At 41.8% G+C, this 17,457-nt stretch overlaps 1 pseudogene across 1 annotated transcript; it reads left to right on the forward strand.

Annotated features, from left to right (window-relative positions):
* The first annotated feature begins 2,117 nt into the window (after positions 1–2,117).
* LOC311185198 (large ribosomal subunit protein uL18-like) lies at positions 2,118–2,958 on the forward strand (annotated as a pseudogene). Its single transcript has one exon. The product of its transcript is annotated as a large ribosomal subunit protein uL18-like (transcript).
* Positions 2,959–17,457: the final 14,499 nt, after the last annotated feature.

The following is a 17,457-nucleotide window of genomic DNA, read 5'->3' on the forward strand; positions in this document are numbered from 1 at the left end:
AGAGGGACAGAATATGAGTACAAATACTGATGAAGCCTGAAAGGATGGATCAGATATTATAAAGGCAAGAAAATGTTCAATGGAGAAAATTTGGAGGCTTAAAATAAAATTTTGCTTACTGCCAGGCCTCCCTGGTCGTGCAAGGGGTTAAGACGCAAGGGGTTAAAAAGCTATCCGTAGCCACTGCAGCATGAGTTCAATCCCCAGCCAGGGAGCTACCCACATGGAGCAGCAAACTTCTCCCGATTTGCCTGCTGCTCCCCGCAGCAGTGTGTTTCAGTAGATATGCCTGTTCTGCTCCTGGCTCTGACTCTGGTGAATCCTCTCACCCCTGCACCTCTGGCCTGTACCCCAGCTCTTGTGTGCATAAATAAATAAATCTTTAAAAAAAATTGCTTACTGCTTATTTTCCCTAAATACTGGCTTATGTTCTCCATTTTTCTAGCCTAGCCACTCTTTCCCTTTCACAATATTATTCAAACAATTTTAACTTATAACTTCAAAATGGTAGCAAATATATAGGGTGGGCAGTGTGGGAAAGTTGAAATAATTGGGAACCTCTCACGTGTCTACTTTCATTTTTCCTGAATGCCTGCGTCATTCTTCATTTGTGGACGTAATCAAGATCTTTGAGTAGATGCTGGCATTATTTGGACTGAATATCTGGATTTGGTTAATTCCTTAAAATACACTAAATAAAGCAAGAAAAAGTGAAGCATACCAGTCTCAGCTATTATAAACCCAATTCCTGTTTAGTTCTGCAAATTAAAGAGCTTTAAAATGTTGGTATGCCAGGGCCTTCCCGGTGGCACAGCGGGTTGAGCGCTGCGCTGTGAAGCTGTCTGCAGCCTCTGCAGCACTGGTTCGATTCCCTGCCAGCCAGGGAGATACCCACATGGTGTAGCGGATCTCTCCTGTCATGCCGGTTGCTCCCCTCAGCAGTGTCTTCAGTCCAACTGCCTGTTCTGCTCCCTGCTCTGTCTCTAGTGAATTCTCTCACCCTCCCACGCCTCTTTAATTCTTGTATGAGTGAATGAAATCTTTAAAAAATAAATAAATAAAATATTTGTTGCTTAAAAAAAATAAAATAAAATGTTGATATCCCTCTTCTATTAATGTAATACAAGGCCACTGGAAAACTTAGCACACAGCATGTCAACATCTATTCCTTGATACCATTGAGTGGGTTTTCATTTGTTTTCATCAGCCTGTGAGATCATTGCTATCCTGCTATATAATTGAATTATTCTCTGTTAGTATCAAGCTTTTCAAAGTGAATTCATCAACAGAGAGTGGACATTTCAGCAGGAACAATTATTTGGGTGTATTTCTCCCTAGCAATTTCTTTTATGGAATATTTGACTTACATTGGAGAGTATAGTCTCCTGTTGATAACTTTTACTAAATCCTCCTTTTCAGTCTCCTCCCATCTCTTGATCATAGGTACCAAAAATACAAAAGCAATTTTTGAGCTAGTATATGCCAATCTTTCTCTATATGACTGTCCCAAATCTTTGGTCTCTGTTGGACTTTCATTTGGGATTTTTTATATAAAACTATCATTGACCTTGCAAGTGCCAGCTGTCCTCTTGAAATATGAGGCTGGTAATGATGACACACAACATTGATAATAACAAGTGGTAGTTCATATTTCAGCTGAGTTGGGTTTTTGTGCTCTGCTATTAAACCCAATCTATTCAGAATGGACAGAAAATATTAAAATACATTTCAACTGACTGATCTTTTCTTTCTGCTACCATGGAGGACATCTGGAATTGCAACATACAGAGTCTGCTTACAAATCAAGTCATGTCTGGCACTGGGGTTAGGCAACACTTTTAAACTGAAGATTTGAAGTTCTTATTTGAGGAGATTAGATTTTTATCTAGGATGAAGACCATTTTACCATGACTCTCAGCTCTGCTATAGATTGTAGGGCAGACTCACAAATACTGGGACTCTTTCACCATTCAGAATGAAATTAAGTCAAATCAGATCTTGGGAATAGCAAACCAGCAACTAAACAATATAAAAGAAATGTGGCTTCACCCCATCTCCCCCCAACCCTGAAGTGCTCCTAGGTTTACAGCTGCGGACACCGATGTCTGTTCTGCAGCATGGGGTTTGTAAAAGTTTTCAAGCATAAGGCCTTCTCCAAGAGATACCAAGTAAAATTTAGTGAAAGGCAAGAAGGCAAAACTCAACTTACCATGCTCAAAAACACTTGGTAATCAGGATAAAAATAAGTACAACACATGCAGATACAGGATGCTAGCAATACAGGATGTTTAGCCAACAGAGATATCATTTGTCATGTACAGAAGGAGAGATTAGAGCTTGTACAGTTTATGTTCATGAACCCCAAAGTAAGGTGTGAAGGTTGGCCTGACAAATGGTGCTGCAGCATGTTTTCTTGGTTGCTGCTGGCGGGCAGGCTTCTCAATAGGTGTGGCACAGGCAAGATCTATGAAGGCCAAGTGGAGGTGATTGGAGATGAGTACAATGTGGAAAACACTGATGGTCAACCAGGTGCCTTCACTTGCTATTTGAATGCTGGACTTGCCAGAACTAAAAGTAAAGTTCTGGGGTCCCTGAGGGAGCTGTGGATGGAGGCTTGTGTATTCCTCACAGTACCAACGGTTCCCTGATTATGACAAGGAATTCAGTGCAGAAGTACATTGGAAGCAATTTATGAGCCAGAACATTGCAGATGACAAGTGTTATTTAATAGAAGATGAAGATACTTATAAGAACCCTTTCTCTCAACATGCAAAGAACAACGTAACACCAGAAATGGCAGAGGAGATGTCTAAGAAAGCTCATGCTGCTATGTGAGAGAATCCAGTCTGTGAACAGAAACCTAAGAGAGAAGTTAAAAAGAAGAGGTAGGACCATCCCAAAATGTCTCTTGTCCAGAGGAAAGATCAGGTACCTCAGAAGAAGGCAAGCTTCCTTTAAACTCAGGAATGGGCTGCTGAGAACTAATAAACCAAACCATTTTTATGGAGATTTTTTAGTAAAGACAACAGTTAGCTTACTGAATACACAGTGAAAAAAAATTGGACTTAAATCAATAATTTTGACTATATAGGTGAATGTTTCTCTTTACTATCTTGAAATACTGGTTTGCGGTCAATGTTTCCCTGTTTAAGCACATCCAAATATGGACTTTTTCCCTGGTCATTAAGAGGTATTCATATTGCCTTGAAAACCTTTTTGTTGTGGCATGAATATAAAGGGAAAGAAATTATAAAATGTTTAGGTTTTTTTTTTTTTACTTTCAAAAAACAGACATTTGTGAATCAAAAGCGACATCCCTAAGGACAGGCATGAACATTGTGTTGGACATGAGATAAGCTGCCAGCTCTCCTTCTGAGGACAGACTTGTTGCCCCAGCAGCTTAGAACACAGTCAGCAGAGAAATCCCAGGTGTCAGCTCTTTTTGGTATTGCCCTGCTGCAGAGAGCTGCCTCACCTGAGTTCACAACCTTTATAACATGATCTGCATCCAATGACTGATAAAACGGGCATAGGAAAACCTGGCTCTTTTGGCCAACACAGATCTCTTTGGCCAGTAATTTTCGTTCTAGAGTTTCTCATGGCATCAACCAAGGCTGTTTCAGGCCACGTCACAGTTTGACTTCTTTTCTGCCCAAACCCCTCCCCCCTTTCCACAAAAATGGATCTGAAGAGGACACACCTATAAGATTTCTGCACACTCGGTTTTAGAAGTAAACCTTCAAGTACAAAAACACTGGAAGGCCCTCCCCGGTGGCGCAGCGGTTGAGAGCTGGATTGCAAAGCTGCAGCGCCGGTTCGATCCCTGGCTGCCGGGCCAGGGTAACCACATGGTGTGCAGACCTCTCATGCCGCGCCCACTGCTCCCCTCAGCAATGTACTTTGTCAGTCTGCCTGTTCTGCTCTCCGCTCTGGCTCTGGTGAATTCTCTCACCCTCCCACGCTTCTGACTGTACCCAGTGCTTGTATAAATAAATAAATGAATCTTTAAAAAGACCACAAAAAACAAAACACACACACAAAAAAAAAAAAAAAAAACCACTGGAAGAAAGTAGAGTGTAGTAAAAGTTAGATAACATTGTATCTGAAAATTTCTGATGAGAATTATTGGGCAGGGAAAGAGAAGACCACATAGTCTGTGTGTCTGTGTTTGTGGGTCTGTGTTTATGTGTGTTTGTGGGTGTGTTGTGCACATGCACGTGCAAACACGAATGATTGTATGATGACATTAAAGGAATTAGGATTACAAAGACACAAAAATAAACATCCACAGATGCCTGAACACATCGTGGTTGTCACAACAATGTCACCAGAGTTACTCTTATTCAGGGGGAAAAACCTACATAGCTTTAGTCTGAAATAGAAAATAAAATTTTCATGCTGGTTTCTGATTCCTGCCACTTGGAACAGGAAAACAGAGAAAGAAAAAAAAATGTATTTTTCCTTCTTGGGTCCTTAGTGACCTTGAGTCAGAATACTGAGATATTAAAGAGAGAGTCATCTTTGAAGTGGCTCAAGGAAAAGGAAGGTTTTAACAGAATGACACAGAGAAGTGAAAAACAAACAAACAAACAAAACTTTTCTATTAGGAAGTCCAATTGAATCCCGGAGTCTACATTGTAGATGTGTTAGACTACATTACCCCATGTTCCTACTAGAAGAAAATTGCTTTTGAAAGAAAGAAGAGGTGGCAAAGGAAAATTTTAGAGGAATATCCTCTATATATCCTATATATATCCTCTATCCTTGTATTTTAGCAAATAAGTAAAACGGATGGAGAAAGAATTTGTAGAGAATTTCTCATTGCAAAAATTTTAGACTTTTTGCTATTGTGAATCCCAAATCCCTGCTCAACTACTTCTGCTGTCAACTGGAAACAATCAACTCATCTCCTAATGCTCTCACAATGGTTGTGGTGATGATGATGATGATGGTATCAAGCACTTTTTACAATAACTAACATTTTGAATATGTCAGACATTATTCTGTAAAAGCAAGAATGCCATAGCCCTCTTTATATTTGTTTACACAACAGAAGTAGTGTGCAATTTTTTTTCAGCACTTGAGTTAGGACAATAGGTAAATAAACCATCTGGTTTTCTATTTCAGTAAATTGACCTTAAATTTCACTTACTCCTCTGTGTTCTTATTGAGGAAATGATTTGGTTATGATAGGGGTGGAAGTTTATACTATCTTTCACAGCACTTACTACAGCATAAATATTTAATAATTGCTCAGAGAAGTGTAGTTGACTTTTAAAAATATATCTATAATCTTCTTCTAGCAGCCTTCTGGTGTTTCAGTTGAACTCAACAAGCAATTTGTCCCTGTGACATAAAGATGCTGTGTACAGAAAATGACATGAGCAAAGAAACTTGTAATGGACTTTAGAGAGACAAGCATAGCACATGAAGTATGTGTGAATGATCAAAAATAGGGTATTGTGGGCCTCCCTCATGGGGCAAGGGGTTAAGATGCAACCTATGAAGCTGTCCACAACCTCTGCAGCACCAGTTTGATCCCCCGGCCGGCCAGGGAGCAACCCACATGGTGCAGCAGACCTCTCCTGACTCATCTGCTGCTCCCCTCAGCAGTGTATTTCAGTCAGTCTGCCTGTTCTGTTCCCCACTCTGTCTCTAGGGAATCCTCTCACCCTCCACACCTCTGGCCTGTACCCCAGCACTTGTATGCATAAATAAGTAAATCTTAAAAAAAAATAGGGTACCGTTAAATGTTATGGTGCTCTGGGAGTTCTGGTAGGGGAGGAGACCAGCCATGACAAGAGCCAAGGGGTAAGAATAAGGTCAGAACCCGGGACTGGTAAAAGGAAGAGATGTAGCTGGATACTCCAGCAGGAGAAATCATTCGCAATGACATTTGAGAGGTTAGAGCCCAGAACCTTTCTGTGAGGATGAAAAAAAACCTTTGCCAGGAATCTAACTGCTTAAAACACATGACATCAGATCATTAAAATAACAATTAATAATTATTGAAAATTCAAAACAAAAAGAGCAAAAAGAGTATGTATTATCTCCCAAGTATCAAGGATAATTATAAATCCAGACTAATTTTTATGTTGGAATGACTAATATTTTAATTAGTGACGATGTTGAAATAAATTTGTCTGTTTTCCAAATTTTTTTTTAGCTTTTTTAATTGAGGTGACATTGGTTTGCAACACTGTATGTGATTTAGAGATGTGAGATCATGCACTTCAGGTATGTTACCACACACACCCACCACCAAAGCACCCCTGTCCTCCATCATACATAATCCATTGGGTCCCACCCCACTTTGGAAATAAAATTTTTGAAAACTGTAGGTTTCTTTTCTGCTATTACTTAGTAAAGGGTTGAAAAGATTTAAAACCATAGATAGTTGTTCCCTCCTTTGTGTTTCTGTAGCATTTTGTATTTATCTTTTTCATACTATTAGGTTGTATAGAAGTTTTTATTTTTAATTTCCATTAAAGGGGGTTATCAAAGTAGATGATGCTCCCATTTCTTCTATAAAACTCACTAACTGATGCTCATGACACTTACTGCTTAAATATTCTACTCTTTAATATGCCCTTATAGTACTCACACAAGTTGCATGATTTGCTTGTGAAGGTAGTTAATTGGCTGGTTCCCAAAAACATTTATTTTATTATTTTTTAAAGATTTATTTATTTATGCATACAAGAACTACGGTGCAGACCAGAGGTGCGGGGGCGGGGGGGAGGGCAGTGAGAGGATTCAGCAGAGACAGCGTGGGGAGCAGAACAGGTAGACTGACTGAAGTACACTGCTGAGGGGAGCAGCGGGCGAGACAGGAGAGGTCTGCTGTGCCATGTGGGTCACCTCCCTGGCCAAAGTTTGAACTTGTGCTGCAGTGGCTGCCAATAGCTTCATAGTGCTGTGTCTTAACCCCTTGCACCACTGGGGAGTAAGTATACACTAATAAAACATAAATACAAAGGGGACCATATCTATAAAAAGAATTGAATAGTTTAGAAACTACTTACAAAGCCAAGTCACTAAATATCAAGTATCAAATTAAAAACTGGGTAGCCGCCGGTGAGGGTCCCACAAAAAAAAAAAAAGAATCAGATGTAATTCTGCCTTCAGATTGATGGAAAGTATCTTTCAATTCCTGGTCTACTATAAAGAATTTGAAATTAGATACCACTTATGTACTGGTGGTGGGACTATATCTTTGTGAACTTGTATCAAAATATTTGTGAGTATGATCATTTGTATTAAGTGAGAAAAACAATCATACTATTTCAGTCTATTTTGTTTCTATTAACTAAACTGCTAGTCCCAATTACAAATAATCTACTGTCTTGATTATTAGTTTACAGGGGCTTGTGTGACTGAAGCAAGCATCTGAGATGGAAAGTTCTGAATTGAGTGAATGGTCCAAGTGCCAGAACATTAGAGACAGTAACCCATAGATTCCAGTGGACTTCAGGAGACTGAAGTTCCCCAGACTATGTGGGGTTCACAGCTTTGAAATGTCATGAACTGGCATAATTTCTCAGTAAAATTTTTTTCCAATAAAAGCACTAAGACTAGCATGTGTTCACACCAATATTTTTAGGACAATTTTAATTCTCAGAAAGAATAGGAAGGTCAGCTGCTGGACACTCCTTTAAGTGTAATTTTATTCAGCGTGATGCAAAATTCATTTATTTTGTGAGTTGTCATTATTTTGCCCATGTTGTTTCAGCAACATCAAATCTTGACTCACAATCTACACTAATTCAAAGACTGGAGATTTTGAGCTTCTGAAAGTGTTGGATTGTATAATGCAGTGTTTCTATAATTTGAATAATGTGTTTTCTCATTTTTAAGGAAAAGCTTTCTCACAGACACTCCCCTCCCTGTGTTACCTTACATTATTTTATTGTTGTTGTTTTTTAAGATTTATTTATTCATGTATATAAGAACAGGGTATAGGCCAGATGTGAGGGAGGGTAAGAGGATTCACCAGAGACAGAGCAGGGAACAGAACAGGAAGATCGACTGAAATTCACTGCTGAGAGGAGCAGTGGGCGAGACAGGAGAGGTCTGCTGCACATGTGGGCATCTCCCTGGCTGGCCGGGATGGAACCCACGCTGCAAAGGCTGCAGACAGCTTCATAGCGCTGGGCTCAACCGCCTGCGCCACCAGGGAGGCCCACATTATTTTATTGTAATGTAAAATAAATATGCACATATTTTACTTGAATGTAAAAGAAATATGTGTTCACAGCTCCTATTCAACTAAAAAAAACAAAACCAAGTTTGCAAATTAAATATGTACAAACCACAAAACCATTAAAATTCAAATTATCAGTACTAATTTAATATAATACATGATGTTGTTTTCCTGAAACTACACTGCTGATGTAGGCTTTAATGTATAAGGATGCAGCCTCAGGTCAGGTTTTGTAATAATCAATTTTTATACTTTGGCTTCAACAATAAATGCAGGGGGGGAAAGGCATATTCTCCTAGGTATGATTTTGTTTCCTAGTTTAGGATAGTCTTCCCGTACAATCAAAACTCTTTCAGTGAATAATGGTCCTAGAATATTTTGCATGAACTATCAACTGTGTAAATTATTTACTGTAAAATAAGTTTAACATTGTAGCATTTAAAAGATCAGTTTATAGGTATTCAATCCAAATAGTAAAATAATAAATACTTTATAACATCATTATTGTTAATGAATTTTTCCTACTTAGTTCCTGAATAAAACAACCACCTGTAAAATAAACGTCAACAACCACATGCTATTGCATAGATTCTTTGCTCTTTCTTAATTCTGTATGTCTACAGCATCATATTTCATGTCATGAGTCATTCTCCCACCACATTTCTCTATTCTTATAACTTTGAAATCTTTGGCTAATCAGCACTCTGGCGCCATTTAACACAAACACTGTCACAAAAACAAACAAAAGCTCAGGGAGTAGTGTTATAGGCATTAATCAATTAGAAAGTAGTCATTTTGTTAAGACAGAATGTGCATACAATTATTTTTAAATTTATCAGTGAAATAAAAACAAAGTAAAAAAAGTTTTACCAAAAATGAAGATTCCCCAGATCATATCCATGCCCTGCCAGAATTCCAAAGACTAGTCTGAAAAACTCTAGTCCAGAAGAGAACTAAAGTGGAACTCTAATTCCATTGCAAAGGGAAGAAGACCAATGATAAAATGAATATGGGATATTCATAAACTTTCTAAAATAAATCATCAATCACTATTCACTTTTAAATTAAAAAGAGAAAAAACTGGGGGTGATATAAGCATGGAAAATAAACATAAAGAAAGACAGATTACTAGGATATAAACTATAAACACAGAGGAAGTCAAGAGCTGAAGAGGAAGGAGTTATTCCAAAGAAAGACCCAACCCATGGGAGAATTTAACAAGTAAGCCCAGCAGGGTCCAGATGCTTAGGAGTTTAGCCTGAATGCTGTGGGACAAGTAGGATCAGCATGATCCTCAGCTCTGTGTGGCTATTCCTAGAACAGTGTTTCCACTTCCAGATGCTAAAGATAGACACAGATGCTATGTGAATTCTCCTCTTTAGGCCATCAGCTCCTTGAGAGCTGAACCATTGTCTTACACCTCTCTGCTCCCTCTACTACCTCACACAATTTCAGGTACAAACTAGAGCTCAAGTAATATATGTGGAATGAAAGAATGTCTGCATTCAAAAGAAACTTTCAAGACTGTATAGACCGGGTATAGGGTAAGGGAAAATGTCAGGCTTTTCTGCCCTCCCGCCATCAGGATAGATGATGGATCCTTGTGGTCCTGAATGCATGCCTGATGGCGGGCACCTGGAGTAGGGTGTGGGCATAGGTAGATGGGATTCACCTGGGCTAAGACTGGGCTTTTAAGGGCGGCATCACGGGGAAGCCAGCAAATCCAAAAGAGAAGCCGAGAGAGAAGCAAGAGGAGCGGTAGCTGAGAGAAGGCCGGAGAGCCCAGAGTGAAGACCTGCTGGGGGCTGGGAGGCCTGCCAGCCCCCCAGTACTCCTGCCTGCCATATGCCTGATGAACCCCAATAAAAGACCTGCAAAATCCCTGAGGGCTCCAGAACTCCTCCTTTACCCATTCTGCATGGGTTCCTAGAAAACCTGCCCTGTATCCATTCCTGCCCCTACAATTGGCGTAAGTCAGCAAGATGATCCATGCAGACAGATATTGGAGCCCTCTGGACCTGGAGGGACTAAGGAGTAACAGACTGTTTCCCTGTGACGATGCTGGAGGAGTCATGGTGGCACAGGAGATGGACAAGGTCCAGGAGCTGCAGGACGAGACCTTGCGTGAAGGAAACGCCCGAGAGGACCAGCCAACGACCCCTGAGGCAGCAAGAATCTTTGGAGAAGAGAGGACCATGATTCAGAGCTTGCCAGTGCTGATGCAGGGAGAGGCCAACAGACTTGGACTGATGGACTGACAATCCCGCCAGAAGGCGGATGAACTTTGGCAAGTTAAGTTCTTGGGACCCTGGGGGAGGATGCTATTGTTTGTACACCCCAGGAGATGGGAATCTGGGGGTGGCCAGTAGGCCTTGATGGCCAAAAGCAGCCTGTGCATGCCCAGCAGCTAGACAGGAGAAAAGCCAACTGAGAAGGCAAAAGCTGGTGCTGATGCTAAGTTGAGAAGCCCTGAGTGGCTGTTAAGCAGCCTGAGTATGCTGAAGACCTGGGAGTCTCTTAAAATCACCTGTGGGTGATGCCCTTCTCGTTGTCGATTGAGGGTGAGGAGCTGAGGAACCCGTCCTTGGGGGACAGGTGGGGAACGTGTCTTGGGGTGGAGCCCAAGCCGAATGTAGAGTTTGGATCCCCGACCCATGTGCTTGTGGGTTGGCCTGAGTGCAGGGGTCTGCGAGTCGCATTGGTGGCTATGAAGGCCGAGTGTTGGAGCAAGAGCAGACAGAAACCCTGAGGGTTGGCGATTACCCCCAGAGTAGAGAATCCCCAATCCAGGAGTGAGCGCATCCTGGGGGTGGATGCTGTGTGTAGCTTGTAGCCAAGACTACAGCCAGAGAAGCCCAGGAAGCCTGACAGCTCCTGGCATGTTACAGTAGATGCCGTGAGTGATTCCCCTCCCTCGTATGAGCAGTGCCTTCGGCAGCAGATGTGGTGGCTCATCTGCTGGTACCAATAATTGTCTTTTGCACTAGGTTGGGGCCCTGCCTGGACTTATTTGTGTTCTGTTGTATTTTGTTATATTGTGATGTATTTGCTTTTGTGGGCCATGGCTGCATTGTTTATGTTTGCTAAGAAAATTGTGTATACGAAGACTATATGGCAGAAAACCCTGAGGGGGTGGACTGTAGGGTAAGGAAAAATGTCAGGCTTTTCTGCCCTCCCGCCATCAGGATAGATGATGGATCCTTGTGGTCCTGAATGCATGCCTGATGGCGGGCACCTGGAGTAGGGTGTGGGCATAGGTAGATGGTATACACTTGGGCTAAGACTGGGCTTTTAAGGGCGGCATCACGGGGATGCCAGCAGAAGCCAAAAGAGAAGCTGAGAGAGAAGCAAGAGAAGCAGTAGCTGAGAGAAGGCCAGAGATCCCGGAGTAAAGACCTGCTGAGGGCTGGAAGGACTGCCAGCCTCCTGGCCCCCCAGAACCCTTGCCTGCCATATGCCTGGTGAACCCCAATAAAAGACCTGCAAAACCCCTGAGGGCTCCAGAACTCCTCCTTTACCCATTCTGCATGGGATCCTAGAAAACCTGCCCTGTGTCCATTCCTGCCCCTACACCAGGGTTTTCCAATTTCCGAGCTACAGATTAGGAGGTAATTTTTTACCTACCTAGCAAGAGCTTCTACTGTACTATATAAGCAAGAATATTAATAACATTGGTTGAGCATTCATTCTTCAAATCAGATCTCCCTGATTCTAGAAACTAAATTATTAACCATTTTGATATAATATTTTCAAACAGGTTTTAAAGCTGTTAGTCAAGTTACTACCTTTTAAAACTCTGTTTTTTAAAAACCACAAGATGGGCTTCATGGCAGAGGTGACCAACTCTCCACCAAAATTCTTATTTCCCTTTGACTACTATGTGTTTCTTTTGTTATCCAAGTGAGAACTTCAGTTGCATTATTTTGTCCTCATGCTACCTATGCAAATTTTCTTTTTCAGTTTATAGGTTGCCAGTCTAAAAGGAGACTTTTAGATTTGGAGAATTAGTGTAGGGTAACTATAAAGTGTCAGGTTTTCTGCCCTCCCGCCATCAGGATAGATGATGGATCCTTGCGGTCCCGAATGCATGCCTGATGGCGGGCACCTGGAGTAGGGTGTGGGCGTAGGTCGATGGGATTCACCTGGGCTGAGAGACCGGGCTTATAAGGGCGGTATCACGGGGATGCCATGAGAGCAGAGAGCAGAAGCAGAACCATGAGAGAAACAGAGCGAACGCAGGAGAAGGCCGGAGAGCCCAGAAAGAGTGAAGACTTGCTGGGGGCTGGGAGGCCTGCCAGTCCCTGGCCCCCCCTGCCTGCTGTGTACCTGGTAAATTCCAATAAAAGCTAGAAAAGCCACCGAGGGCTCCAGGACTCTCTCCTCCTTTACCCCGTCTGCTCGTATCAGAGAGATCCTGCACTATGTCCATTCCTGCCATTACAATAAGGCTGTGAATTATTATCAAGGTGTTGCAGAAAATGCACTTATGCTTAGTTTCTGTGAGGTGTGTGTTCTGAGTGGATTGAAGAGTGAGCACAAATATTGAGTGCTAGAGGGGTAGACTATGTAGAGAACTACATGATCACATCTTTGAACTTCCCCTTTCAGAGCCTGGCGTGGTCCCTAGGAAGGAACAAATTTTCCCTGCCCCCCTTTCATCAAATTGTGGAGAGATGGTTAGTTCTCATTAAAGGAATGTTTGTGAAAATGATAGGGCATTCCTGAGCCAGTGCTCCTGAGGAGTGAGTGTACCTTCTCTTCCCATTCTTTCCCCTTCTGCCAGTTAGATGCAGATAATAACAGTGTGTAGAGCATGACGGAACCTTAAGATAGCAAGATCCATCTGCCGGTCAGGAATCCTAACTTGTATTGATACAGTAAGAAATTAACTTCTGTTGTATTTAAGCCATTTAAAATTTTTAAGTATTTCTTAAAGATAGTTGGTATTACCTTAATACAGAGATTACATATATTACATATATCATGTAATATTGTCCATTGTGATGGTTAATTTTATGTATCAACATCACTGGGCCACAGGGTGCTTGATATTTGGTCAAATGTTATTCTGGGGGTGTCTGTGTGGGTGTTTTGGATGGTGTAGGGTAAAGAAAATATCAGGCTTTTCTGCCCTTCCGCCATCAGGATAGATGATGGATCCTTGTCCTGAATGCATGCCTGATGGCGGGCACCTGGAGTAGGGTGTGGGCGTAGGTCGATGGGATTCAGCTGAGCTAAGACTGTGCTTTTAAGGGCGGCGTCACGGGGACGCCAGCAGCAGCAGCAGCAGCAGCAGTAGCAGTAGAAGCCAAAGCCGAAAGAGAAGCCAAGAAGCAGCAGAACGAACTCCAGAGAGCCCAGATAGAGTAAAGACTTGCTGGGGGCCTGGGAGGCCTGCCAGCCTCCCAGCCAACACCCCTGCCTGCCATATGCCTGGTGAACCCCAATAAAAGACCTGCAAAACCACTGCGGACTCTGACTCCTCCTTTACCCGGTCTGCATGGGATCAGAAAACCTGCACTGTGGTCCATTCCTGCCCTTACAGATGGGATTAGCGTTAGTTGACTGAGTAAAGCAGATTGCCCTCCCTATTGTGGGTGGGTTCCCACAGCTGACTCTATTGAGTGTAAAAGGAAATTCTTGCCTACTGTTTCAGCTGCAACGTTAGTCTTTTTTTTTTTTTTTTTTTATAGAGGCATGTTTTTCTTTCTTTCTTTGTTTCTTTGTTTGTTTTTTTTGTTTATACATGCACTGGGTACAGTCAGAAGCGCGGGAGGGTGAGAGAATTCACCAGAGCCAGAGCGGGGAGCAGAGCAGGCAGAAGGACCGAAGTACACTGCTGAGGGGAGCAGCGGGCGTGGCAGGAGAGGTCTGTGCGCCATGTGGGACCCTCCTCCGGTGGCCGGGGAGCAGCCGGGGATCGAACCAGCGCCGCAGAGGCCACGGGCAGCTTCGCCACCCAGCGCTCAACCGCTGCGCCACCGGGGAGGCCCTGCAACGTTAGTCTTTTCCTACCTTCCAACCCAAACTGAAATATCAGCTCTTCTTGGCTTTTGAGCCTATCACCTTTCAAATGGAATTTACACCATCAGCTCTCCTGGATCTCTAGCTTGCTGACTGCAAATCTTAGGATTTCCCAGTTCCTGTAATTGTGTGAGCCAATTTCACATACATTCATAAGTTTATATATATATATATATATGAATCTCATACACACACACATATCTTGTTGATATTGTTTCTCTGGAGAACCTTAATACACATATTAATTATTCAATAAATATACATCCATTTTACTTCTCAGTGCAGTAAATAAATCTTCACTTCTTTCTGCACCCTAATTTTTACTTGTTTTTATTCCTAGTGGATGTGACAGAGAATGTTGCTCCCTCTGACCTCCTTAAGAGGATCCTCTCTGTCCAAGCAAGAATACAACAAAATGTTATAAAAGCATGAGATATTTGCTTTTGTCTCTGGAATTCATCCAGAACATATTCTAATGTATTCATTTACCATGCATACATCTTTATTATCATATGCCTTTACTTTGCAACTTTCACTGGGCTCTCTACTGCTCTGCTCCTGAGTTTTTCTCGGAGTTCTGATTTTTCATGCTGGATATGCATTACTACTCTTTGGCCACAGTGATGATATTTGCCCTCTGGCACCATCCACCTCCACTTCTGGCTCTGTCCAACACTCCAACTCCATTCCACTCCCTCTTCTCTGGAGTAGAGTTTTGTGCTGTATGGATTTAATAGTGGCTCCCGCCTACATTTAGGTGAAGACTGATAAATTCGAGGACATTAGGGATCATGCCCTTAGCTAGGAAACTAAAGAAGCATAGTTGGCCAGTGCTAGTATACAAACAAGGAACTCCCTCTCCCTATTGAGTTGCATCTTGGAAAGCATGTTGAGGTATTAAATGAGAAAGGAGGACCTTTATTCATTACCAAAATTCCACCTTATCTCCAACTTCTCCCACTTAAGGATGTCAGACACTTGAGAGCAGATGCTTTGGCTTGTTTGCTGCTATATTCTCGGTTCCTAGAAAAGAGCTTAGTACATAAATATTTATTAAATAAATGACCAAGGAGACATACTCCCCATGCCCTTTTCACTACATGGACGTTCTGACACCACTAGTTTTGCTTTCATGATCTCCAGTCATTAAAAGTTACCTAAGTTCACAAAAAAATGAGAAAAGCCAGTCTACTCCTAGTTAGTTCAAAGGTGCAATTGAACATTAGATCTAATAGCTGAGATAAAGGAAAGCAGACATATTCACTCTCATTCCTCAAAGCCAACTCACTTTCTGTGAGTTCAAAGGCCCTAATTGGAGTGGCCATCCCTCAGGCCAACTCCAAAAGTATAGAGGGCTTCTGTTAGGATTACTAATACCCTTGAGAAAAGTAATTACTCTCACTAATTCTTATTATAAAAAAGCTCTGTGTTGGACCTCCCTGGTGGCACAGGGGTTAAAGATACAGTGCAATCAAGCTATAGGCAGCCACTGCAACATGAGTTAGATCACCAGCCAGGGAGCTAACCCACGTGGCACAGCAGACCTCTCCTGTCTCACCCGCTGCTTCCCTCAGCAGTGTATTTCAGTAGATCCATCTGTTCTGCTCCCCACTCTGTCTCTAGTGAATCCTCTCACCCCCTATGCCTCTGACCTACACCCCAGTTCTTAAATGCATAAATAAGTAAATCTTTTTTTTTAAAAAAAAAAAAAAGCTCTGTGAAATCTCAGGCTTAGCAAAGTAAGATTTTCATGGGGATGGTCTACATCTTTGGGCAAATAGAAAGGTTAATAAATGATGACAGCTTTGCAGAGCTATATCAATGACCTCCAGTAGTTAGAGAGATTGTTCAGCTTGTCCATCATCTCTATCTTCCAATGACTCATAAAGGGAAGAATCCAGGAGTTCTTAGATGGGATGGTTTCTTTATTCAAATGATTTTTCAGTCTGTTCCAAATGGATTTTATTTTCCTTAGCCCCAAAGCATTTGTTATTCTTTTTGACTATCCACCATCCCGAACATCTCTCCTATATCCTGAAACTCTTCAGTGATGAGTCGCTTCCTCCCACTATAGATGTTAACACACTCACTAGACCTTGCCAATCTTATTCACCCAAACCAGATGGTGAATAGAAAGCCTGTGACTTACGCTACATGCAAAAGAATGAAGCTTGACCACTACCTCACACCATACACAAAAATCAACTCAAAATGGATTAAAGAACTAGACATAAGACCTGAAACCATAAAATACATAGAAGGAAATATAGGCGAAACACTACGGGATTTGCACATCAAAGACATCTTTACAGACACATCATCACCCAAAGCAGTGATAGTGAAGGCAAAGATAAACAGCTGGGACTACATCAAATTAAAGAGCTTCTGCACAGCAAAAGAGACAATAACAAAAACAAAGAGAAACCCCACCAACTGGGAGAACATTTTTGCACCCAACACTAATGATAAAGGACTGATCACAAAAATCTGCAAAGAGCTGATGAGACTCAGCAACAACAAAGAAAATAATCCAGTCAAAAAATGGGCAGAAGAGCTAAAAAGAAACTTCTCTGAAGAGGAAATGCAAATGGCCAACAGACATATGAAAAAATGTTCAACATCACTTGTAATCAGGGAAATGCAAATCAAAACTACCATGAGATACCATCTCACACCAGTGAGAATGGCACATATTAAAAAAACTAGCAACAACAAATGTTGGCGAAGGTGTGGAGAAAAAGGAACTCTTCTACACTGTTGGTGGGAGTGCAAACTGGTCCAACCACTATGGAGAGCTGTGTGGAGATTTCTGGACCTACTAAACATAGAGCTTCCATATGATCCAGCAATTCCACTCCTAGGTATTTACCCAAAGGACAAAGAAACATCAATTCCAAAGAGCACCTGCACCCCTATGTTTATAGCAGCACTATTTACAATAGCTAAGCTTTGGAAACAGCCCAAATGCCCAAAAATAGATGACTGGATCAAGAAGATGTGGTACATATACACCATGGAATATTACTCAGCATTCAAAAAAGATAAACACATGCAATTTGCAGCAACATGGATGGTGCTGGAAGGGATCATGCTCAGCGAAATAAGCCAAAAAGAAAAAGAAAAATACCGGATGGTCTCACTCATAGCAGGAGTCTAGAGAGCTTAAATAAGGGACCAGGAAAATGAATATAAGAAAGTGAAAATCAAAATCAACAAAAAACTATGAACCA

This window comes from Talpa europaea (assembly GCF_964194135.1).
Source record: "Talpa europaea genome assembly, chromosome: 15".
NCBI classification, from domain to species: domain Eukaryota; kingdom Metazoa; phylum Chordata; class Mammalia; order Eulipotyphla; family Talpidae; genus Talpa; species Talpa europaea.